Below are 26,339 nucleotides of genomic sequence, written 5' to 3' on the forward strand. Positions count from 1 at the left end.
GTGGGGGTGGAGGGTGGGGGGTGAGGGTGGAGGGTGGGGGGTGAGGGTGGAGGGTGGGGGTGGAGGGTGGAGGGTGGGGGGGTGGGGGTGGAGGGTGGGGGTGGAGGGTGGGGGTGGAGGGTGGAGGGTGGAGGTTGAGGGTGGAGGATGGGGGTGGGGAGTGGAGGTTGAGGGTGGAGGATGGGGGTGGGGAGTGGAGGTTGAGGGTGGAGGATGGGGGTGGGGAGTGGAGGTTGAGGGTGGAGGATGGGGGTGGGGAGTGGAGGTTGAGGGTGGAGGATGGGGGTGGGGAGTGGAGGTTGAGGGTGGAGGATGGGGGTGGGGAGTGGAGGTTGAGGGTGGAGGGTGGGGGGTGAGGGTGGAGGGTGGAGGTTGAGGGTGGAGGATGGGGGTGGGGAGTGGAGGTTGAGGGTGGAGGGTGGGGGGTGAGGGTGGAGGGTGGAGGTTGAGGGTGGAGGATGGGGGTGGGGAGTGGAGGTTGAGGGTGGAGGATGGGGGTGGGGAGTGGAGGTTGAGGGTGGAGGATGGGGGTGGGGAGTGGAGGTTGAGGGTGGAGGATGGGGGTGGGGAGTGGAGGTTGAGGGTGGAGGGTGGGGGGTGAGGGTGGAGGGTGGGGGTGGAGGGTGGGGGTGGTGGGTAAAGGATGGGGGTGGGGAGTGGAGGTTGAGGGTGGATGATGGGGGTGGGGAGTGGAGGTTGAGGGTGGAGGGTGGGGGGTGAGGGTGGAGGGTGGGGGTGGTGGGTAAAGGATGGGGGTGGGGAGTGGAGGTTGAGGGTGGAGGGTGGGGGTGGTGGGTAAAGGATGGGGGTGGGGAGTGGAGGTTGAGGATGGGGGTGGGGAATGGAGGTTGAGGATGGGGGTGGGGAGTGGAGGTTGAGGGTGGAGGGTGGGGCATAAAGGGTGCGGGTGCAGGGTTGGGGGTGGAGAGTGGGGTAGAGGGTGGGGGATTGAGTTTCCATCTTTGCTCCCCTTCTAGCTCTCTTTGCTTTGTGGTGAATGAGATAGGACCTCTCAGGGTCCTGCTCCAGCCACCATGTTTGATACCAGGATTCCCAGACATGCTCATCCCCTCCCTCCACCCAGGAACTATAAACTAAAATAAATTCTCTTTTCTTTACGTTGCCTTATGTTTAATCAAAGTAACAAAAACAAAACCAAAAAAGCAATGAATACATACCTTCTATCTACCTCAGGGCAAAAGAAGTCAGAATTAAGAAACTGCTGTTGAGCCACTCCTCAGAGAAGAGACAACTTCCTTTGTTCTTTTGCTGATGTTTCTCTGGATGGAGTGAAGGGGAGACACATTCAGCTCAGGCATTCCCATGGACATTTCTGTCCCCTCCTCTCTTACTGTCTTTCCTGTGGTACAAGTCCCGCCCACCTGCAGTGTACCCATACTCCTTAGCTCACCTGGAGTCCCTGCCCCCTGGGCTTGGTCCGTAGTCAGGGTGGAAGGGTGGAAGGACAGTTCAGTTGTGTCCCTACCCCTGGGGTCAGACAGTACTAAGAGTGGACAATTCAGCTGGACTTTTGTTTACAACTGAGGAAACCAAAGCTTGTTGGCTGTGGCCACGGATAGAGGACAGAGTAAAACAAAACGAAGCTGGGGCCTGGGAGTCTAGTGTACCCTCTTCTAACTTCCAAGTGCTTCCAGATTGCAGCCATCTCAAAATCAAGGCTGAGTCCTTTATATTCCCAGGAATACGCCAGGCAGGAGGTATGAGCAATTCTGCCCAAGCTTGTCAAGCCTAAAACCTAATACATCATGTTCTGCTTGAACATTCTTGCCAGGGGCTTCTCTATTGCATTTCACTCGTTTTTCTTTTTCTTCTTCTTTTTCTTTCTTTCTTTCTTTCTTTCTTTCTTTCTTTCTTTCTTTCTTTAATGATATTGCATGCTTTTGTTTTGTCTTTGTTTATGCCCTGTGCTGGGGATCAAACTCCGACCATGTGTTTATTAGGTAAATGCTCTACCACAGAGCTACAGTTCCAGTCTTGTTCAAGCCCTAAAGAGTCCTTGGGGCCGAAGAAGTGGACCCTTGCCTTACTAGACCAGTGGTTCTCAGTATACTGAAGCTAGTCGGAGGCATGGTATCTTACCAGTGAGCAGAGAACATGCAACCCAGAAATACAGTCTGAGTGAGAAGAAGAGTAACATGGGCGTCGTTTTATAGACACACTTCCTTTTACCTCTGCTTATCATTTGGGAATACCTTTCCTAAACCAGTGGGTGACTGGGTTGCTGTAGGTCAGGTGTCATGTTAATGGCTCTGCTTCCATTTCATCAAATCCTCAGATCAGCCCCATAGGCTTGCAGTAGTAGCTCTCCCATATGGAAGGCTGACACTTAGAGAGGTTAACTAACACAGCAGAGATCACAGCATTGACAGGCGGCAACATTAGGATTTGGATCCTCATTAGCCTCCTCCTAAGGCCATGTCCCTGATCAGACACTGACCCACATCTGAGCAGGTTCAGAATAATACAGTGTGTAGCTTGCTGAAATGACGATGCACAGATATGAACCTACCTACAAGGACATTGCCAGAGCCATAAGCCCACAGTGTTGCAGGGACTACAAACCCACCTGGAAAGGATTTCGGTGATGATTTGTCTTGGTTCTGCCCAGAGCTAGCTCTCTCTCCTTAGCAGCCAGATCTATTTTAATCCTATAACTCAACCTTAAACCCCAGCATTTGTTTCAGATTCCCCCCCCCCACAGCCAAAGGGAAGCTGAAAACATGTCTGTTTCTGGAAAAGCCCTAACATCTGCTACCAAAGGACACCAATCCATCTGTATCACCAGAGAATTGCAGAGTCACTTACAAAAGACATTGTTTCCCTACATAAACCAGGCATCAGGAGGCAAGCAACCCCAACCCGGGGAAGGATAATCATGCTGAGAGTAGGAACACTTATTACAAGCATTTACCATGTAATTATCCACAACTTCTCCCCCAAGTGTGTAGCCCGCCCAAGGCTAGTCTTAGAAGGTAGCCTTCCTTAGGAAGTGTTAGGAGGCTGAAACAGTTATCAGGCATCTGTCAGTGTCTCATGACTGGGTTATTGGCACCTGACCCTATCTCTCATGTGATGAAGTCTTCAATGATTATGGTTTAGGTGTAGAACAGCTGGGCCTGGGGATTCCAGCCAGATCTCCCCACCTATCTCCTTAAAACACACACACACACACACTTAAAAACATTTTTTAAATTAAAAAAAATTAAACTGCATTTTGGAAGTTTTGATGTACCTAACTAGATTGTTTTCTTTGTTTGCAGAGGGTGCACGGATTTCCCACTCATGGTCTTACTACATTCCAGGCTGGGCTTGAAACTCCTGCCTTGCATCCCAAGTTCTGGGACTGCAGGTGTGCACCACCACACATGGCCTCTGACTGATCAAGCAAAAGCAGGAGAAAGTGCTGTGTGCAGGGTGTGACCTTTCATTTCGGTGCACCTCTAGAGTGGTTTGCAAGCTGTGAGGTGGCCCATCAAAGATTGGCAGTGATACTTAAATGAGCAAAGTAAGCAGTCTTGACAAGTCTAGGGAGAGGCACAGACAGGTCCAAGAAGGGCATGATTGTCTACAAGGCTACAAGGCATGAACTATTAATCCTGCTGCAAAGGAATTCCTCTTTTACTCATTCTAGCTCCACATTTAACTTGGTGGCAGCTGCTGTGATTGTGAAAGCCAGCCTGGAGGTTTTGTGTTTATCTGCCGCAGACATACAAACAAGCTGCTCTGTGCACCTCCTTGACCAGAGTGTGTGAAGCAAGGTCAGTGAGGGGCTGTTGCTGGAGTTTCTTATTCCTCCACATCCTGCCACCCTTCTCAGCCCCAAACAAGCACATAGAGACATATATTAACTTATAAACTGTTGGCTGATGGTTAGGGCTTCTTTTTGGCTAGGCTATGTTTTAATTATTAACCCATAACTACTAATCTATATATTTCTACATGGCCTTATCTTACCAGAGAACACCTGATGCATCCTATCTTCCTGGTCTCTACATGGTGTCTCTCCTACCTTTCCCAGAATTCTCCTTGTCTCCTATGTCCGCCTATCTTCCTGCCTCTATTGGGCAAACAGTGTTTTATTCATCAACCAATAAGAGAAACATATATACAGAAGAACATCCCCCATCAAGGGGCTTCCAGGGAAGTCCAGACAGCATTATGATGGACAGAGAGAGCAGAAAAACCTTCAGTCCCACAACCAGAATCTTGCAGCCTGTCTTATCCAAAGTGTTGTTATAACTACTGCTTATATCTATGATCATATATGAACTTGGTCTATGTACTATCTCATTTCATCCTCATTAAACCCCTGCAAGTTAACATCTACGGGTGAGAAAAATGGTTAAGTAACTTGTCTGAGTCATCAAATAGCAGGTTCAGGCTCTGAACCCTGGTCTGATTCATGCTCTGACCTGCCAAGGAAAACATGGGTTCAGAGAAAACACAAGATCAGGAAACCTGATGATCAATCAATCACCCTAATTATTTTCAATCTTTGTCATTGGACATTCCAGAGATGAATGTAAGACCTTTGCTAGCTTGTGTTTCTGTCTTCTTTTAAGTATATGCACCACAAGGAAGCATTAAAGGACATCACACACACATCAATGGACTCCTTCCCCTTGAGTCACAGAGTTGGATTCTTTAACTACTAAGTTAATTACTGTCATAGACACTTGGGGAGAAATGTTTTGGAACTATTGCCATGGAAGCTTTAGAAAGATTTTCCAGTGATACAAGAAACTTACCAAATACTGTGGAGAAAGACTCCATTTGTCTCTGGAAAAGCCAACATTAACATCATCCTTCTCCATATTCCTGCCATATGTACCTACACAGCTGGCTGGAGGCCCACCAAAAGGTGACCTTTTCCTCTGCAATCTGATTTCCAGACACCATTACTCAGGTGGTTCAGAGGGTATGTCTCTCCAGAAGCATCCATTGAAGAATGGATGGTGGCATTATTTAATGGGGATATACAGACTCAGATCTTTTTTGTCTATGCCACAGTCAGCCCACCCTAGATCTCCTCAATGTATCTAAACCTCTAAACTGTATTTCCTTTTCCATAGTTTTCACAGTTTCTATTTGGCTGGGTTAAAAAGAGTCTGTCCAAAATTCATAAATGCCCAGAACTCTTGAATGAGATCTTATGTGCAAAAAAGTATTTGTAGGTAAAACTGGCAAAGATGAAGTCATACTGGAATAGTATAAGGCAGGAATGCAATGGCAAGTTTTTTTCATATGAACAGAGGAGGTTTTGCAGAGACACGCAAAGTAAGACCAAGCAACAACAGAAGCAGAGAGTCCATGTCAAGGACAGCTGCCAGGCTATGTAGGGGACAGTGAAAGAGTAAAGAGGCAGACATTATCCCTCAGGGAACTGGGCAAGTTACTATTGTTTCAGCCACCTGCTTTGTGGTGTTTCTTACGGCATCTCTGGAACACCCAGTTGCCCATACTTATTGTATTGCCTTTTTCCCACCCATCTTTCCCATAGGCACTTCCCCATCCCATCCCTGTCAGCACAGTTGTCCTCTTCAAGCATGGGTAAACTTTCCTATACTCTGTGTCTTAGAAGTTCTGCTTTCCAGGTCTTAGATGAGAACAGTTCTTGGTGACAAAAATGCTGGAAAAATGGCTGAATAAATCATCATACGCCCCCACAACTGAGCATCATGCAGCTATGAAAACTATGTCTTTGAATTGGCAACTTGTGGAAAGAATTGGTACATGAGACAGGATGAGAACCTCCATATAATATGATTTCTAATTGTTCAGTACATACATTTGTTGTAAGATTGAATTTTTATAATTTAGGTTATCTCTGAAAAGTTGTAATATAGATGTTTATCTTATCTTTTTGTGTACATCCTCATTTCTATAAATGCCAATGTTGTTGTTATAATAAGCAAAACTATTTATCCTATTCAACTATCCAGGAGTCCTTCAAATACTGCAGTTTCTAGGCTACCTTTCACTGTGACACGATTGTTCCTTTTGATTGTCCAGGTCCTGAGACCTGGAATCTGTAAACATTCCACTTTCCCTGCCAGCTTTGCATATGGAACTAAATTAAAGAGATGGTATAGTTATGTTAGAGTATTGATGGGTATCATGAAGAACAAGATAGTATGGGCAGCTTCTAGAAGGTGGAAGAGGCAGATCCTCCCTGGTAAGAACACAGATATTCTAAGGGGAAGCCATTCTGACTTCTGACCTCAGAATTATAAGAGAATACATTTGTGTTATTTTGAGACACTAACTTTGCAGTAATTTGTAGCAAAACAGCGAAAATCCCAACCCTCATGCACAAAGTCCTAAAAATATGATTGACTCTGGTGTTTTCTTCCCTTATGCAGTGGGCTGGATTGTGTCAATAAGAACTGTGTGCTGAAGTCTAAGCTCACAACTCAGAAGGAGCCATGCAGCAGTAGAGGTTTTGCAGAAGCAAAATGGGGTCATTTTATGAATGGAGTCTTAATGATAAAGGAAAACTGAGATGCACAGACAGACAGAGAGACAGATAGACAAACACACATGGGTGGGGGGAGTCCTTGCAAAGATCAAAGATGACTGAGTGAGATTGCCACAAGTCAAGGGATACCTGGGGCCATCAGAAGCTGGAAGCATCGAGCCGGTGGTTGGGGGCAGGGGTCCCTTCCCTATTGATACCAGAGGGAACAGGTCTTTGCTGACCCTTTAATTTTGGGTTTTTAGCCTTCAGAATACCCAACCCTGGTAAACTAAGTACACTGGTACTGTTGTGGTTTCTCAGTGTATTCATCCTGAATGACATAAACCTCCACTGGAAGGGCAACCCAGGCATGTCCAGTGGATTTATTCATCACTCTCAGAACACAGAGAAGCTCTTGGTGTGAATGTCCACCTCTGAACTGCCACCTCATCCTGCCAATGCTCTCCATGTCACCTTTGGTGACATTGTGTTTCTTCAGAATGCTCTTGTTCCCTGTTCTCTGGTCACAGTGTGCCTGAAAACAAATTTTTTGTGTCTCGTTCACATTTTCTCTTACCTGAACTACAAATTCCTTAGAGATTACTAGGGGAAACCATTTCTTTCCTCACTTTAAAAAAGTGTTTAGCACAGAAGCTGCCATACAACAAACTAAAATATCGTCAGTCAAATATAACATGTCCTAAACAGTTTTAAGTAGAGGTTTGAGCATTAACTTCAGAAGTCTGAACTCTACCAGCCAACTTTTTCACTAAGCTGTAATTATAATCATGCATCACTTAATCTTGGCAATACATTCTGAGAGCTGTCATCAAGCTATTTTGCCTCTGTGTAAACACAGTGTATACTTGCAAAAAGTTAGGAGGTCCAGCCTACTAGACACTCAAGCTTATGGTATAGTCTAGGGTATAATTTGTAGCTCTTGAGCTAAAATCTATAGAGAATATTATTATACTGAACATTGTAGGCAATTCTACTACTATGCTAAGTATATAGGGCATTAAACATATCCAAATACTGAAAACACACAGTAAATATACACATAGAAATAAAAGAGGGCATGTCTATGTAAGCTCTGGGTATGTCAATGAGTGTGTGGGAATACAGATGGAGACCTGGGCCATACCACACCGCCTTACAATCATGATGTGATTATGATTATATTATTACATTATAGTATTAACTTAATAAAACTTTTTATTTTATACAATTTTAGACTTTCAAAAAACTGTGATTCTTTTGTAAAATATTTCATGCAAATGTGCAGCTATGAAAAATATTTTCTTTGGGTATCATTATTTTATAAATAATGATCTCTCTGGGCCACAATACTCACCCAAAGGGTTTCTAGCATTGATGGCCTAGAATGACTCTCTAGAGAGTCATTACTAGAGTCTGATGGCAGCTGATGATGATGGCAGTCACATATACACTCATTCAAGAAGAGGCGCGCACACACAAGCATACTGCCTTCTTCTGACATCTATATAGCTCTCAGCCCACTAGACAGTGCTGCCCACATTCAGGGAAAATATTTCTACCCCCAGTCACTATCCCACATGTAAATGTTCCTTGGATATCTTTGAGTGTCCATAGAAACTCGTGGATAGGTATGATCCATCACTCTTAGACTCTTGCTAATCCACTCATATTTTCACTCAAGGCCAAACACCACACTGGGTATAAAGGGTTATATTTGGACTTAAGGCACAACTCCATGTGTATCTGGAAAAGCAGTCTATTTTCCAAACAGTATCTTACTAACAGACAGTTAAGAAGGATGCCTTGCATTAGGAGCTGTATCCTCCTTGACTTCTCTTCCTCCTGTGAGGCTCAAGCCATGCCATCATAATGGCTGTTTGTCATCTTCCATTTCTTCTTCTGCTTCTTCTTTTGTGTCTCTTCCTCCCTTCAACTTCCTCCTTCCTTCTTGAGACAAGGTCTCACTACGTATCCTGGCTGGCCTGGCACTTGATATATAGACCAGGACGGACTTGGACTCACAGAGGTGAATCTGCCTCAGCCTCCAGAACACCATATTAAAGACAAGTGCCATGGTGCTCAGACCACGTGTGCTTCTCCAAAGGCTTAAAGACTCTGGGATCCTCACTGTAGACAAAGGTCTTCAATTTGTAGCTGTATCACTGGCCTAACTGAGGTAGTTTTCTGATATGTGAGAGCCTTGAACCCTTGCATTGTGTTATCCCTTTTATGAATGAAAGTTTTTTCAGACATAGGCTTCCAGGTTAGAGAAATTTTATTCTATGGAGTATCTGCTCTGGTAATTATTTTTTTTTTCCATGACCAATACTGCCCCCCAGATTCTCAAAAGACTCACCATTCATTTTCACATTACAGAATGGAAAATGACTTGAATTATTGAAGCCACCTAGACATCAACAGCACTGTTGGGTCCACCTTTCTTTCAATATTGTAAACAATGCTTTTGCTTTGGCCATTATGTTTGTCTTGGTGTTTAGAGGGATTCTTGTTGTGGGGTATTTGTGCACTATGTGAAGGTGTATTTGTATGATTTGTGTAATAAAAAGCTGAACAGCCAGTAGCTAGGCAGGAGGTATAGGTGGGCTTTCTGAGGAGAGAAACCCAGAGGAGGAGAACCAGGGTGCACACGCAAGACACCAGGAAACATGGAGAGGAAAAAGGAGGTACAAGCTGGAAGATAGGTAATGGCATGTGACAGAATGTAGATTAATAATATAAATGGGTCAATTTAAGTTATAAGAGCTAGTTAGAAGCAAGCCTAAGCCATAGGCTGAGCAGAGCAAGTTGGCAGCCCAAAAGAGAGTCCCATTACAGATACTATCCTGCAGCAGATCTGTAACTCAAGCCATTATATCTCATAGGGGCATTTGTTAGTGTGTATATGTGTGAGCATGTTTGTGAGTGTGTGTGTGTGCACCAGCATTGTGAGTTTGCATCTGCATGTATGTATGTATGTGTGTCAGCATGTGTATATATGTTTGTACCTGAATATATATACCATGCATGTGTATGTATACGTGTATACGTGTGTGTACCTTCAATCATTCTTCACCTTTGAGAAGGATCTGTCATTGAACCTGGAGCTCCCTGACTTGATTTGCATACACCAGTTTATCAGAAAGCCTCAAGAATCCCACCCCCAACCACCACCAATACTGGGATTACAGGTGATGCTGTTGGGCCCAGATTTTTACACAGGTGCCAACGATCAAATTCAGGTCTTCCTGCTTACACAGCAAGCGCTTTTCAGACTGAGCCCACCCCCACCCTGCCCTTATTTGTCAGTCTTTCAACCTCCAATGACACGGGTCATTTAATGGCTTCTGCTACTTTATTCTTCAGGATCACAGAATTTACTCTATTTTCTCTCAAATTTGATTTAATTTCATGTTTTTCTCTTTGTAGCCTCCATGATAATGTTAACAGCAAGAGACCACATAGTTATTAACCTAAAAATAAAATTAAAAGTAATTAAAAACTATAATGGTGAAAAAACAGTGTTGGTCATTGATCACTGTTAGTCATGTTCTTAATTACTTTTTATGAATATTATTGTAATTGTTTTCTTCTAGCAAATGTATGATAACTCAGGAGAACAGAAACGAAAATTAATTTGAAAACAATACTCAACATTAACAAAGGTAAATGATTATGAAATATATTTAAGTTTTCAAATGTTGCAATATTTGTCCCTCTGAAGATAAACTATATTAGGCTTTTTGTACAACATGCTTATAAATATTATGTGTGGTTCATTCTGTATTTACTACAAAATTCAGTTTCACTTTCATTGGATTGGCTTCATCTTGGGCACAGGTATCTCTTGGCTAGCAGCTTTCTTTACACTTAAATTCAAGAGGCTCTTGCCCAAGGCTGCATGGCAGAAGCCTCTTTGCTTTGGTCCTTGACTGGACTTCAATACAGTTAGGAGTCCATGGGAATATGCCCAATGCTCCTTAACCAGGATAAGTTCCTTCCACAAAAGCCACAAGGCCTGTTTCAAGGGTCCACATGCAAGCAGACAAGCTCTACGAAGGGTAGACAATGTTGCTTCTTGTCATTCTGTTCCTAAACCCAAGTGGCAGCTGTTTCTGTGTTGCTGGCCGAGCTTTCCACCTATGGTCTAGAGGTTCCCAGCAGAAGAGGAGGTGGCTGCAGAACAGGGGCAGGAATCCTCCTTTTCAGGTTGCTATGTTGAGATGCAAAACACACAGGAATTCAAACCTGGCTGTTTGTATCATTAAGATATCAAGTAGGAAGGCAAATCTGTGGCACCCAATGGCTTCTTGACTTGGTAATGTCTGTGAATCCAGGCATCTGGGTTATGGACTTGTATTTGTGGGCTCACTATGGGACCATTAACTATTCAAGATGCTGAACACAGTCTTAAAAACATCATTTTCTCCACTAAAAAAATTTTCTCTGTGAAGAGTTAAGCATGTAGGAAATACCTCCATGCATAATGTATGACAGGAAACAAAATCTGCAATCTGGAGACTACACAATCTGCAAGAGGGTTTTCATTTACTCCTCACAACCACACAACAGGGAGGTACTCTGGAAAAACTAAGACTCAATGACATTGAGTAATTTGTTCCAGGCCACAAAACCAGAGCTTCGGTTAGCTTTAGTTGCACAATAAACTGCCTTAAATTGAAAGTGACTTAAAATAGCAATGATTTATTTACTGTTTGCTTTTCTGGAGGGTTGAGCTGGGCTACTGCCCTGTAGATGCTCTGGCTGGGTGGGCAGCTGAGGTCGACTGGGGCCTGGGCTGGGAGAGAAGAAAGAAGAGTCCTAGTTTCTCTCACTTGCTTGCTGCTGCTAAGGCAGAGAACGAAGATGGTCCCAGTTTTAGTCATTTTAAATTTTCTGTCATTTGACTCACCGCCTACCACCTGGTGGCTTTTTATAATATATACTCAGTTCACTGACATGTTGATGTGCAATGTGACCCTGAACAGTTACTTAACTTAAGTCCCATTTACAAAGCGAGGATACAGCACAGATCACATCAGGTTGTTCCAAGATTCCAGCAGCAATGCAAAAGTGTTCAGCTACAGATCGGCATCAGGTCACTATTAAAATGATTGCAATAGTCTATATGGTGTTATCTGTATGCATATGATTTCAGGACTAATCACTCTCTATTAGATAACCAATTGTATTCACATATTTAGAAACATATATATGAATCTATATTAGAATATAGATTAGAAATATGTATATTCTCTATAGATAATTAGTGAAGGACTGCTCATCTTACAATGGGCAAGGAGAGAGTAAGCAGAGAGAAGAGGGATGAGGAAGGAAACAAAGGGAAGAGGAGGAGAGAGAGACTGGGATACAAAACAAGAAGTATCCACTAATGGCACATCTTTCCTTCTATTAGACCCCACTTGAGAAAATCCCTGTCACCTCCTAACAATGTTATCATATTAAGAACCCAGCAATGCATTCATCCACTGATTATTTAGATATGAGAACTCTCATGATCTGTCATCTCTTGATGTCTGGATCCCACAACTGGGGACCAAGCCTTCTACAAGGAGCCTTTTAGGGGATAGTCCATATCTAAAGCCCAACAATGAGCAGGCATTACTGTTCAGGCCAGCATCTCCACTGGCTTTGTTTTGTGGGATTATCATGGGCTGAACTAAGAACATTTGAAAGAATTTACAAAGGAAAGTTGTCACATATAGAAAGATGCTTCTGGTATAACAACTCATTCATTCAAACTAAAAGTGTAGAAGCTTAGGCTTAGCTTGCCCGAGGCTCTGGTTTGACCCCAGGCCTGGCTCCTCAAACCCATGTGGACGCGGTGGAGCGCTCAAACTGGACAGAAACCTAAGAACTGTGTTTTTAAGGATAAAATCAGGAATAAACTTTAACCTTTTGTATTCTGTTTTCAAGTTCACAGATCTAGGTCGCAATGACATGGATTCACAGGGCCATTCTCAGAGACTTTGGATGAAACTGAGGCTCCTAAGAACCCTTGAACCAAAAACCAGCACTAAGACTACACTCCCCAGGAGACACTGCAGCTACCACCTTCAACAGAAAAGCACATTGTTTTCTTTTATTGCTTTGCCTCAAGACCTGGAGGCAAGATGGGGTGTTAGCAATGGGAGAGAGGTGACTAAGTCATTGGCTACATTAGTTCATGAATCCTAACTCTTAGCATTTTATCTTTAGAGTACAGTGAAGAATTTCCCTCAACCTTATCTCTGTAGTCTGATTTTGGATACAAGTCATCTTTACATTGCTCAGATTTGATTGCTGGCCCAGACATTAGTTTAGGTAGTGCTTCTCACCCTACGGGTTGCAACCCCTTTGGGGGTCGAATGACCCCTTTACTGGAATCACATAAGACCACCGGAAAGCACAAATATTTATGTTAATGATTCACAACAGTAGCAAAATTATAGTTATGAAGTAGCAACAAAAATAATTTTATGGTTGGGGTCACCACAGCATGAGGAAGTATGGTAAAGGATCACAGCATTAGGAAGGTTGAGAACCACTGGGCTAGAGTTTCTGGGGCTACCTCTTTCTTTGTTGAAGCTTCCCATTCCATCACTCATCTTTCAAACAGCCCTCTGGTTATCTCTTCTACTGGATGGTTCTTTACAAGTCATTTAGTCAAGACATATTTGATGTTTTTCTAATACTGGAGTATAAAAACACTCAAATACTGAGAGAAGTTAAAGAATTATATAGTGCAAACCTCCCAGGCTATTGTTACTCAGCTGCTCTGGTGATCACCCAGCTCTCTGCTTCAAGATGTCCTTTAAAAAAGTGAAGAAATGAAAACAACACAGGGTTAAAAAGTTTGTGGAGGGGTCATGTGACTTCCATCAGGAAAGTCATTTTGGAGTCACATTTGGAGGACACTGAATATCTTGCCTGAAGTTTTGTGTCATCGCGATCCTTGCAAACAGGAGTCCTTGAAGGCAAGAAAATGCCTTGTGTTTTGGGGTAGCTAATTCCAGCATCAGGGATGGGGTGCACTGCAGTGAACAGGAACTGTAGCCAGGAGACTGGGTCAGAGGCTTTGCAAACATCCTGGGTGTGGAAGTGCTACACTGTGGCTTGTCTGGACTACACAGAGGGGAAGAGGAAAGGGTGGGGTTTTGTGACTAACTTACCATGCAGATTCTTGCCATTAGAGCCCAAACCCTGCAGTCATTGTAGCACAGAGTCGTTAAGACCCAGGATCGATGGCTGTCAGGAACTCTTCGGTGGGTGATGGTTGGAAATAGGAACCTGAAATCGCCGCTGTAGTGATGAGACTGCACACATGTGTACATGAGTGGCCAGTGTTCAAGGGGTGGCTGAGAATGACTGCCTGGAAGGAGAGGAAGAAGGACAAGGCCTGGAGGGAAATGTCTGAGCTTCTGAGAACCACAGGCAGCGCAGGCATTCACTCCTGGGTGGTCTAGAGACTGCTCTGTCAACGTTGGAGACAATTCCTGCAAGGGCTTACCGCTGAGGCTCTCTGGACACCTCCACGCTAGGGCAGAGGACCAGGCTTAGGAATGTGTCTGTCCTCTCACAGAGCCATGCTTGCTGTCTCTGGAACCACAGCAAACCTACCCTGCTGGTGGCTGTTTTCCAGACTTGATCTCTGGTGTGACACTCACTCACATGTGTGGACACCAAATCTTTAGCCACATCTTTGGCAACCTAGGTCCCCCCTTTCCTCCCCTTTAATGCGTGAGTATATGCTCTATATGTTGGATAAATACTCAGCTCCCTGAACCTGTCTTACGCAGATTTAGCACCACTTCTTCTCACCACCCCCTTCCAAGGGCTTGTTCCAAGTTCTCAAGTAGAAGGGGAGGGCAGATACTGTTTTTGTTACTCTCTATAGTACTTACACACACACACACACACAAACAGAGAGAGAGAGAGAGAGAGAGAGAGAGAGAGAGAGAGATGCACATATCCCTTACTTTGATGAAAGGTGCGGTAGTCTCCATAGGATGTAAGCGATTTGTCTAAAAGCACATGATTTTTAAACAGACAGAAGCCATATTTGAAGAGGTGTGTACATACTCTAAATCCCCATCCCATTGACCAGGATTCCACTGCTAGGCATGGAGGCTCAGATGTTTGCTCGGGTGAGCTCTCTACCGAGGTTGCTCTATCTTAGGAGGCTGATTAAGTTGTAGAGTTGGCTATTCCTGGGCAGGTGCCTCTCGTTCATTTGCTTTTGTTTTACTCAACTTCTTGAACCTTGTGCAGATGGCCAATCCCTATTCTAAATGCCAGGCTCTGATGTAGTCTTGCAACTTTCCACCTCCACTGGCTTAGCAGTGGCTTCATTAATTCTCCTTGAGATCATACTTTCAACTGTGCTGGTTTCTCTTAAGTAGGAACTGGGGATCAACCTTCCTGATGTTTGCATTGCTAACCTTTGGTCTTTCCCTATCCTGTTCATTGTATCCGAAGCCAGTGTTTACGTTGTGAGTTCATAGGGGGAGAGTCAGTTAGGATGTATGACCTTAGCAAAATCGCCTTCAGCCATCTGGTAGCCACAGTCCACAATTGCGCTTTGTTCCCAGAGTCCTATCTTGATGAAGTTACAAGTGTGAGCAACAAGATTTACACTGAAGGTTGGTCATGGCCAGGTGATATTTATTTTAATGGTCACAGGGCCCAGTCCTTGACCCTCATCCCAATACTCACGTACAGGCCATTTGAAGTCACTGGCTTCCCTGAGCATGTTTATTCCCCTTTCTGGAATGTGTGCTCTTTGTGGCCAGGAGCTATTTCTCTTCCATCTTACTCAAGTTTTGACATGGACTGACTCCTTAGTCTATGCTATAATATCCCTAAAGAACTGAGTGCTTTCAGAGTCAAAGCTATCCGCATAGGAAATGTGGTGGGCCTTAAAGGGCCGGGACAAGAGGACACATTGTGCTGAGGGAGAGGAGGAAGGTTGTAATGACAGACTAAGCTTCTAAGTTAAACAGCAAGAAATGTAGAAAGTTAAATAAAGACAGAACTGTCTTGAAGATGCCTGGACCCTGTGATATGGCTTGTCAGCCTGGCAAGGGCAGGTGGCAGCTCTAGCTAATCCTGAAAATGAGAAACATCCCTGCCTGGGTTTCCTGACAAATAATATTATCAACAGGCAGCAGATACAACTGAAAATCATTTATTTTGTTTTCCTTCCCTTTCTGAGTATTGACATGTTTATAGAATTAACTTGCCTTGAAGGGCAGTGACCCTCTGTGGAGCCACATTGAGACCCATTTTAACCAACAATTAGCTGGAAGGCCTGCATTGGGAATTTGCTGATAGGGTTTTGTTGTGTTAATCCAAACTTGAAGCTATATAGCCACCAAATAGCTTTTTCCGAGTAGCCAGCCTCATAGTGATGTCCAGGGTAGAATGGTGATGCGAGTTTTCCTCTCATAAATATGGCTGGAGTGAATCATCCCAGAGACTTAGAAAGCCTGCAGCTTTTTTCTAATGTACTGCTAGATCCCTGAAATTCCGAGCCAGGATGCTGGGCCTCAGGTAGTTCATCTAACTGCTGAAATTTAAAGGAACCAAAGTCCAGAGAGAAAAATGAATGTTCAGTTGTCCAGGGATCTCCCCATCTCCTGCCTCCTGGTAAATCAGAAATAAAGAGCCAGCACAGAGGCCTGCTCTGTGGCCGTGATCCGTTCATCACCGGGAAGGTTCTGCCAGCTTTCCATCCCAATGTTTCTGGTCGCTCTGTCACCACACAGGACTGTTTCCCTGCCCTGGTTGAAGCCACCACCATCCTCATTCTGCTGAAGTCTGTTTGTTTGGTAAAAGCTGTTAACTTCAAAATTCATGTTCACCCTGTCACTGTGGTCTCCCTCAGTCGCCAGAACACCAAGCCCCGAAGCAGCTCCTAATTGTTAGTGACAAAGTCATAAGACGTCCTACAGGGCTCCACACAAAACTTCCACTGGTTTCTTCTGTGTGTGCCGCCTTGCCTCTTCTCCACTCCTAGCTCCCATCTTGCCTCTGCGTTGCCTATTGCTATGTAGCACATATTAAAATAGAACAAGAACCACGGAGCCCCACATAGGAGGATCGAGAGGTAGAGGGAAAGAGAGCCCAGGGACCAATGCTTGCCTCTAGTATTGGAGTGTGACAGCAGAGTGCATTTCCACCCACGGCGGAAAATAAAGGAGAAGTAGGGACCGGGATAATGCAGTTAGTGTCTGAGCTACTAATTATGTTTGAGATTAGTCAGCATTGTGCCTATGTGTAGGTGAAACTCCCTAACACCTCCTATAATCCTAGCTTCAAACCTCAGCCCTCTCCTCACTTCCCCATCTCTCCCTTAACTCGGAAGCCTCCTCCTGTACGCCCTCCCGCTCACTCTAGCTGTACCTGACCAAGGAGTCTTCTGCTTCTTTGGTTTTAACGTTGCAGTTTTTATGGTTTATTTTTAAAGTTACAAAACAGTGGGTTCCATAGGATTCTTCCCCACGTGTTCATCACATCATTGTGCTGTGCTCATAGTTGCCCTTCCAGCACCCTCTCTGGTTCCCCGTACCCGCCGGGTGGTCCCCTTTCTCCCCAGATTGACTGCTTTCTACTTTCCTGGTTATAGTCTGCCGTGTCCATGCGACCAGAGTACCAAGCTGGCGGAGGGTGTCGGGGTTGAAGCACTTAACAGACCACCACAAAAAGTGAAGAAGAAGCTGCTGCCTTTTATTACAGAGAGTAATGGGCTTATGTACCCAAGCCAGGGGACCGGCTAAGCATAGGAGGAAATCATGTACCGCCCACACCTGGGGTCAAGGCACCGGCACTGCACACCGGAAAGTTATGAGAACAACCTTGTTTGATCAACCTTGAGAGCACCGGAGTTCTACAGCTGGGTGGGGAGGGAGAGAGCTGTAAGGAACATGTACTTAAATTTCCCAACAATAGTCTACAAAATGAGCAGCTAGCATGTTGCACACCATGTCTGCAGCTTGTCTTAATCTCCAGCTTGTCTGCGATCTGTGGAAATGGCTATTATTTTTTTTCCCAAGTCAATACCCAAGATCTACCTTGTTGCATGAGCATGGCTCATGGCCAAGCTGGGTGGCTTACTCTAGTTAAAATCCCTTTCTTATAAGTTGCATATAATTCATTGAATTAAAAATTGCCTGTTTTGATTATTCCAAGTGTATGTTAAAATAGCATCCTGTTGTTTATTGAATATAGTATCTTATCTAAGCATATTTATAATATAAAATATAATAAATATATAATATTTATATAAAGAGCTACTCCACTCCATGAACAGTTGTTCTTTATGAAGGTTTAGTTGGATAATTTGTTTTGCATAATGCCTTTGGATTTTCTTCAAAGTTGGTTTCTTACAGCCTGCTTCTGTAAGTATAAGAAACAATTATGTAAAACCTCTGGGTAATCAGGGGATCTGCAATTACTAAGTTGACTAGCAGGGTCCCAGACATGTGAATGGTGGCCTGTTCATGTTTGCATATAGGTTCTTCCTCTAAAAAGATGTGGTTACTGTGGAGAGGAATCATTCAGCCTCCTAGGTAGGGGGAAGGTGGAGGTGATTATTTAGATGCCTTCCCTGATCCGGTGCTGAGTGCTCCAGATCTGTGGAGAATATGTGTGAGTGTGCAGACTTTGGTCTAGCTCTAGCAGTTGTGTCTTCTACACTGTTTCTGTGTTTACCACATCTGCCAAATGTTCTCAAGAGGAACCTTTGTACAGACTCTCCCTGCTTCTGGTGGTACCTACACTTTCCATGCTTCGTTCTCGACCATTTTGATCCTTTGTGCAGTTTTGTAATCTGAAGTAGTGTGTTTCTCATTGATACCTTGCTTTCTTCCTTGACAAACTGTTTATTCTCCATCCTACATGTTGGAGCTGCATCCTTTACCATTGTTTCTCCTGCCTTCTTATGACAGAGTGCCTTAGAAAAAAAGTCTGTAGGATAAATCAATTCCCAGTTTTCTGAGGAACCGCCTCACTGACTTCCAATGTGACTGTGTAAGTTTGCACTTCCAGCAGCAATAGAGGAGTGCTCCCCCTGCTCCACACCCTCTCCAGCATGAGCTGTCACTTCTGTTTTTAGCCTCAGATATTCTGTCAGGAGTAAGATGGAATATCAGAGTAGTTTTGACTTGCATTTCCCTGACGGCTAAGGATGTTGAATATTTATTTTGTTAAGTGTTTTTCAGCCATTTGTGATTCTTCTGTTAAGATCTGTACCCTATTTTTTAATTTGAGTATTTGTTGTTGTTTTTTGATGCCTAGTTTCTTGGGTTCTTTATATATTTTGGAAATCAGCCAGATGTGGGGATATTGAAAACCTTTTCCCATTCTGTTTTGGCTGCTGTTTTGTCCTAGTGAGAGTGTCCTTTGCCTTCCAGAAGCTTTACAGTTTCATGAGACTGCATTTATTAATTTTCTATCTTAGAAATAGCCTGTGCTATTGGTCTTCTGTTTCGAAAGTTGTCTCCCGTGCCAATGCTTTCAAGGCTGCTCCTCACTTTTTCTTCTATCAGGTTCAGTGTATCTGGAAATCTGGTGAGGTCTTTGATTCTCTTGGCCTTCAGTTTTGTTCAGGGTGATAGATATGGATCTATTTGCATTCTTTTACTATATGCTGCCATCCAGTTATGCCAGCACCATTTGTTGAAGATGCTTTCTTTTCTTTTTTCCATTGTATAATTTTGTCTTCCTTGGCAAAAACCAGGTGTCCATAGGTGTATGGATTTACATCTGTGTCTTCAATTTATTTCCATTGATCCACCTGTCTGATGGAAGATGTCATTCTGTAAATATGTTTATCATATTGGTCGATGAATAAAACACCATAGCCAATAGGGCAGCAAGATAGATGGGTCTAGGAGATGAGGAGGATTCTGGGATGAGCAGGCAGAGAGCAGTCACCATGTAGGACACCAGAGGAGTAACAGGTCCCTGGACCTTTCTCCAGTAAGATAAGGCCATGTGGAAATACTTAGATTAATAGAAATGGGTTAGTAATTAAGACAGAGCTAGTCAACAAGAAGCCCTAGTCATTGGCCAACAGTTACATAATTAATATAAGTCTCTGTGTGTTCATTTGGGGCTGACACAATTGTAGGATGTGGGAAAGAATTATTGTAACACCTATCTTTATGCAAACATCATGCATTTCTGTAGTAGAGCTTGAAATCAGGAATAGTGAATCTTCTATAAGTTCTTTTATCATACAGGATTTTTTTTTTTTTTTTTTTTTTTTTTTTAGCTATTGTGGGTTTTTTGTTTTTCCATGTGAAGTCGAGTATTGTTCTTACAAAGTCTGTAAGAATTTTAATGGGGATTGCATTGAATCTGTAGATTGCTTTTGGTAAGATGGCCATATTTACTATGCTAATCCTACTGATCCATAGGCATGGGACATATTCCCATCTTTTGATATAAGACCCAGCTGTATCACTCTTGGGTATTTATTTAAAGGATGCTCTATCATACTACAAGGACACTTGTTCAACTATGTTCATAGCAGCTTTATTTATAATAGGCAGAACCTGGAAACAACGTAGATGTTCTTCAACTGAAGAATGGATAAAGAAAATGTGGTACATTTACACAATAGAGTCTATTACTCAGCTACTAAAAACAATGACATCATGAAATCAGCAGCCAAATGAATAGAACTAGAAAAAAAATTATCCTGAGTGAAGTAACCCAGACCCAGAAAGACAAACATGGTATGTACTCACTTATAAGTAGATATTAGTTGCAAAAGAAAGGCTAACCATACTACAATCCACAGACCCAGAGAGGCCAGGTAATAAGAAAGGCTCAAGGGGGGCACTCGGCTCTCCCGGGGAAGGGGAAATAAAAGAGATTTCATGGGTGAACTGAGGGAAGGTAGGGATGGGAACATGAAGGATCAGGTGAGGGTGGTATGTGTTAGGGAGAATTCTGAACAAGATGATTTGAAAGGGGGCCAATCCAGGACCAGGTAGAAACTGGTGCAAGAGAGTCTCAGGAATCTACATGGATGACCCCCCTAAGACTTCTAGGATAGGTTAGATGTATCCTGAACTAACCATCTCCTGTGACCAGACAAGATTTCCAGTAGAGGGATTTGGACATCAACCCAGCCATATAACCTTTGACCTATACAGTCTGTGCTGCCTATGAGATGTGCTGGGGTGAGGATGGCCTAGAGATTGAGGGAGTGGCCAACCAATGACTGGTCTAGGCTGAGATGCACGCCATGAGAGTATGCCACCCCTGACACTGCCTAGAGCACCAGGACCCATAGGCTGGGTGGCCCAGAGACTGAGGATAGAACCAAACAGGACTGGAGACCAGCTTCCATTTTGACATGTAGATTTTAACACCGAGGGGTATTCAGATGGGAACTTCATCAGGGAGTTGGAGAGGAGAGCCAGAAATGTTAGAGAAACATGCCAACAAAGTGCTAGTTAAAATGATGACTACCCAGGAGAGTGTGGGGGTGGGGTGAGATAATCATCTGACCAAGGGTGGGCTCCTGGGAACCCTAGAGATGGAGGGAGCTGTGGTGGAGAAATTCATAAAAGCTCAGCCTCAAGGAGACAGAGCATGGAAAAACTATAGACGAGGCATTGTGAGCTCTAGAAAAGTCCTCTATAAAGACTGATATTTTCTTCTTTTTTAATTTGAAAATGAGCTCATTAGTGATTTTAGCAAGATGGTGTGGACAGAAGTCAGACTGCAGAAAGTCAGGGAGAGAACAGTGCCTGCCTTCAGAAACGGCTGACAGAACAATCCTGAGCTTGAGTCAAGGGCTTAAAAACCAGACAAGCCAGTCTGTGGGCTTTCTCCCTTGTCTTCACCTTGAACACCACCAAGACTGTGCAGGCTTAAAGCAGATACTGAGGTCAACTTTGGGAAGACCTTTTGGTTGGCTTGAGTTTAGAACTTGCTCCCCATGCTCATCATACCTTACGTAAGAAATTAATTTCACTCCCCTTTCCATGTCTTGCTGACCACATAGAGTTTTCCTGTCTGTGTGTAAATGTCTCTCTATCCTTCCAGGGCATTCTCCTTCCTCTATGTCCTCCTCATCCTTTTTCTAAAGACATGGATTATGTCTTTACCCTAATCTTCATTCTTACCCAGTTATATCTACAAAGCCACTTTTTCCTAAGAAGGTCCTGTGTCAAGGTGGTGGGAGTTAGGGCTTTAACTTGGATGTGTGTGTGTGTACATGCGTGCGTGCATGCGTGCGTGCATGTGCACAGGCACACATGTGCATGGGTGTCCTTTTCCCATAGGCCTGAGTTCGACCCCCTTTCGTTTCCAGTTACCTTGGGGAGAGCACCCTAGGTCATCTCCACCTGAAATGTGGGCCAGATACCCTGGCATTCAGCAGTGATGGAAGAGTAGTAGCGGCTTCACAAGAAGAGAACCCCTGGCTAGTCTGCTTGCTCTGTCTCACAGGGCATGACTCCCACCTGCTATGATGTAGCCAGCCCACCTGATGCTGAGCAGACAGTGCCACCATGCTCTTAGAGTCCCTAGCAGAGCCATCAAAGCACTTTCTAGTGTTTACAGGTTCCCCAGTCCTGGCTGTGTTGCTGTAGTTACTGACTATGGACTGAGACAGCTGTCCTCCATGTTTTTTATTTTCCTCTGAGTCAACGCACCCTATTAACAGACACAGGTGGATATACTTTCAAAATACAGCTGGCCATTCCTTGGGACCTCTGCTATAACTCCCTGGCACAGCCTCTTTCATCACTACCAAACCATCATAGCTTCCTCTAATTAGTTTCCCGGTTCTGTTCTTATTCTGCTGACGTCCACCTGCTAGAGGACAGCTGGAGTGATCATTTCACAATTTGCTTTGCACTATTGCTCCCTGGCTTAAAGGCCTACAGCAGTCCCCCACTGTTGACTCACAGATGGCCGGAAGACTGTTTAGGCCCCACCCCTCTCTCTGCTTTATTCTGGCTACTGAGTCTGTTCCCATCAGTTGACAAGCGTGCTTGCCCTGGGCCTTTGCACTTTCCTCAGGGCTGGTGGCTTCTCATTGCTTGTCCATTTCCACAGAGATCTATTTCTTGGCTACCTTTAGCCAAGGCCCAGGAGGACAAGGCCCAGGGAGGACACAGATGTTCTCCAGAAAGCTTTGTAAAAGGCATACAATCACAAGGCATGTGCCATAGTTATTCACGCTGGTTGTACAAGATTAAGAGACATCTTTGTTCAAATCGCAACGTGTGGAACAATACTAGGGCTAAAGTTCCGTATTTAAGCAGGGTTTCTCAGACTAGCCCTTTGATTCTGAGGGGATGGATCATGTGGCATGTCTATATGAACCTGAACCAGAGAGAGACATGGATGGAATCGCTGGTACAGGGGCGATGGGGCGGGCTCTGTAATTTAATGGGGACTGGCTTTTGAAGGGAAGAAAACTGGCAGCTAAGACTCTTAAGCAAGGAAGAAGAATTAGGGACAGAAAGCACACCACCCCATTCATGTAACATACATTTTAAGTGATCTGGGAGCCTTTGGAAAGCTGAGACCCAGGGTAAGCTGCAGTTTTGGACAGACAAGCAGGAGGATTGGAACACCAAAGAGTGAGTCTAGAGCAGCAAATGGTCGACAGCACTGGGTTCTAGTCTACCCTTCCTTCTGGGGAAGGCCAGCTCCCCCCTCCCTGAAGAGGGTCTTACCACCACCTTCCGAGAAGGAGAGTTAGGCGATGCATTCCCACTCAGAGCTTCAGAGGCGAGAGAGGCAGGCCCAGCTTGCATTGTCTGCCCAGGTGTCACATTTGGGGGTTTCAGTCCCCGAGTTCTTTGTTCCCTTATATATGATATGTGTAAATCCAGGAGAGAATTCTCTGAGAATCAGCTTGTCCACTACAAAATAGGACGAGCCATTACACAGCCCACCTGATAAGGGTTAGGAAGAAAATCTGGAAAGCAATTAGCACAGTGCTTTGTATGGGAGGGGTGCTTAGTGTTTACCCGTCAGCTGCCACACCGGTGTCATGGTATGACGATGCCTTTGATCACGAACACAATCTATCAAAACACTCATAAACACCAGAGGCATGTTTACTTTATTCCCCATCCTCCCCCTGACCTCCCTCACTTCCCCAAGTGTGGTGAGAGCCCAAGAAAAAGCTCTACAGTTCAGCCTATGATTGTATTATTTTCTCCTTTGCTGACCCTGCTCATCCTTTACCTGCCACACAATTCTGGTTTGTGTCCCACTCTTGCAAGTACAAGGCTATGGTGGCAGAGATAGCAACAGCTAAATTCATCAGAGAGGTCGGATGCTGGGTCTTGTGCCAGAAGTAAAGCCTGAGAAAAGGAGATAGGCATTGCCAGGATACGTCAGCCAAAGCCTTCACCTTGGGGGTGTGTCCCGATTCAAATATCAAGTTTAAAAATTGAAATGATGTCTTAAGGACAGGAACAATAGAGATATGGAAATGAATTTTGTTTTACTCATTTGCTTACATGGAAATCCCTTAGCAAAATGGCTACATTTAGGATTTGGGCTGCTATTTAATTCAAGGTTATACAGCCCTTTATTAGCAAATTCTCATGGCTCCTTTGCTAAAGGACCCTGCAAGGTGCCTAGATCTTTCTACACAGCAGAATCACTTACTTGTACTCTTCTAAATTACACATTTCATGGAAGTATCTGTTATTGACTTGTTTTATTTTTCAAAATACTATTTATTACTTTTGAAATCTAAAATGCAATTAAATGTGTAAAAGAATCCAGATGCCTATTTTTATTATGGCAATAATGTTTATCAATGAAACATGATTCCCTTGGCTGAAGTAGCCACAGTGTACAATGGAGAAGTGAGGAGTAAAAGCGAGACAGAGGCGGGCCTGAATGGTGTGTGTGTGTGCCTGTGCATGTGTGTACTTGTTCGTGTGTGTGTTCCTGAGCGTGTGTGTGCGTGTGTGCACGTGTGTATGTGCATGTGTGAGTGTATGTGCGTGCATGTGTGCATGTGCGCATGTGTGCCTGTGCATGTGCCTGTTAGTGTGTGTGTTCCTGAGCGTGTGTGTGTGTGTGTGCACGTGTGTGTATGTGCATGTGTGTGAGTGCATGTGCATGTGTGAGTGTATGTGCGTGCGTGTGTGTATGTGCATGTGCGTGTACATGTGTATGTGCGTGTGTGTGCATGTGTGAGTGTATGTGCGTGCATGCGTGTGTGTGTGTGTGTATGTGTGTGTGTGTGTCTTTGCTAACAGTTTGTATCTCCTTCTCACTAGTAAGCACTTTAAAGTAGTTTTTTTTTTTTGGGGGGGTTTCTTTCCCCAAGGCTTTTGGACTGAGCCTGCCACTCTTGCTCTAGTGCACAGAGGGCAACTGATCAGGACTTCGCTCATGACCTTCCTGCTGGTCACTCTGGTGACGATTGGAGTGGGGGGTATCCAGCTGCTTTACAGATAAGGATGTGCAGAAAACTCTAGCAATGGACTCTTGGGGAGAGAGGCCTGGTGTGTGACATTGCTGATTTCTCTGGTGTAAATACCACTGACATAGCTCTCTACAGCTAAGGAACACGGTTGGCAAAAGATGCATGGAAGGAAGCTTTCACACCAGACACACTAAAAAGAAAAAGAGATAGAAAAAAGAAAAAGTATGACTCCAAACCACCAAAGTTAGTAGTAAAATAACCAGGAAGTAATTAGTGTTTGACGTTTGAGTTTTAAAAATGGTATCTGTGTTAAAGGGCTGTCTCTCGGGGCTCCTGCAGATGTAACTGACAACTGTCCCGGTCATGGTCTGCCGTACCGAGGGAGACACAGGGAAGATGCTGTCTCACCAAGATCCATGAGTTATGGTGGCAGGCCTTCCCCAGCATGACTGGCTTCTCCATGTTCCATCTATCTCTTGTCTGTTTGTGTATTGTCAGCAACTTGTGACTGGGACAGGCTAAAGACTGTGGTCTGTTGAGACTGGAGTTAGAATATGAATGGCCCAAGATATGGGCAGTGGAAAGCAGATAAATTTGGAATAACAAATGAATCCTAACTTTGATTTTTGGCCCCATGATTTGCTGTTTGATTATGAGATCCTCCTGATTGAGTCCACTTTTTTTTTTGGGTCAGGCTTGGGTTTTCTCCCCTGTCAGACACCTAACTCAGATCATATGATCATCTAATGTCTTCTTTATTTAGAACACCTTGGGTCCTTTTAGGTCCATCAGGCTCACAGACATTTGTTTAGTGATGCTTATATACATGTGTTATGGACTCTAAGCATAACCAGACACAAATAAAGTAATAATGAGTGACAGCAGCATCTCATTCTCTTCCAGATCCTTCTAAGTTACCAAGGAAAAGCCCACTTCAGGCCTCTGAAGTTCTGACCTTAGAGCAGCATACATCTTAATAGAATGTTCGAGAAAAAAGAACAAACAGAACCTTATTCCTAGGAAACGCAAGAGGTCATAACCAGGTAGTAATGGGAAATAAGGAACAAGCCTCCTCGTTTTTTGTCATGTCTATTGGTTGCTTCATTTTGTCTGAAAGATAATCAAATTATCAGAAAACTGCTCTTTTGTATTTATGAGATTAATTATTGTAGGAAACTCAGAAGTTTATAAAAAGTATGAAACAAGGAGAAAAATACCCATTTTCTTTACCTAATACTTTGTCGTATTGTCAAAGTGTTCTCTGTAACCGTTTCAAGTGTTGTTATATCAACCTTAGTGAATGGTAACTTGCTTATCTGGTATGTTATTGTAGATGTAGTATGTTGCTTTCTTATCTTAAAGAACAATGGTAAATAGCTTTGCTTAATATAGACAATGTATGACACTTGGATTCTAACAGTAACATTTAACTGTTTTAAC

The sequence above is a fragment of the Phodopus roborovskii genome, unplaced genomic scaffold, assembly GCF_943737965.1.
Source record: "Phodopus roborovskii unplaced genomic scaffold, PHOROB, whole genome shotgun sequence".
NCBI classification, from domain to species: Eukaryota; Metazoa; Chordata; class Mammalia; order Rodentia; family Cricetidae; genus Phodopus; species Phodopus roborovskii.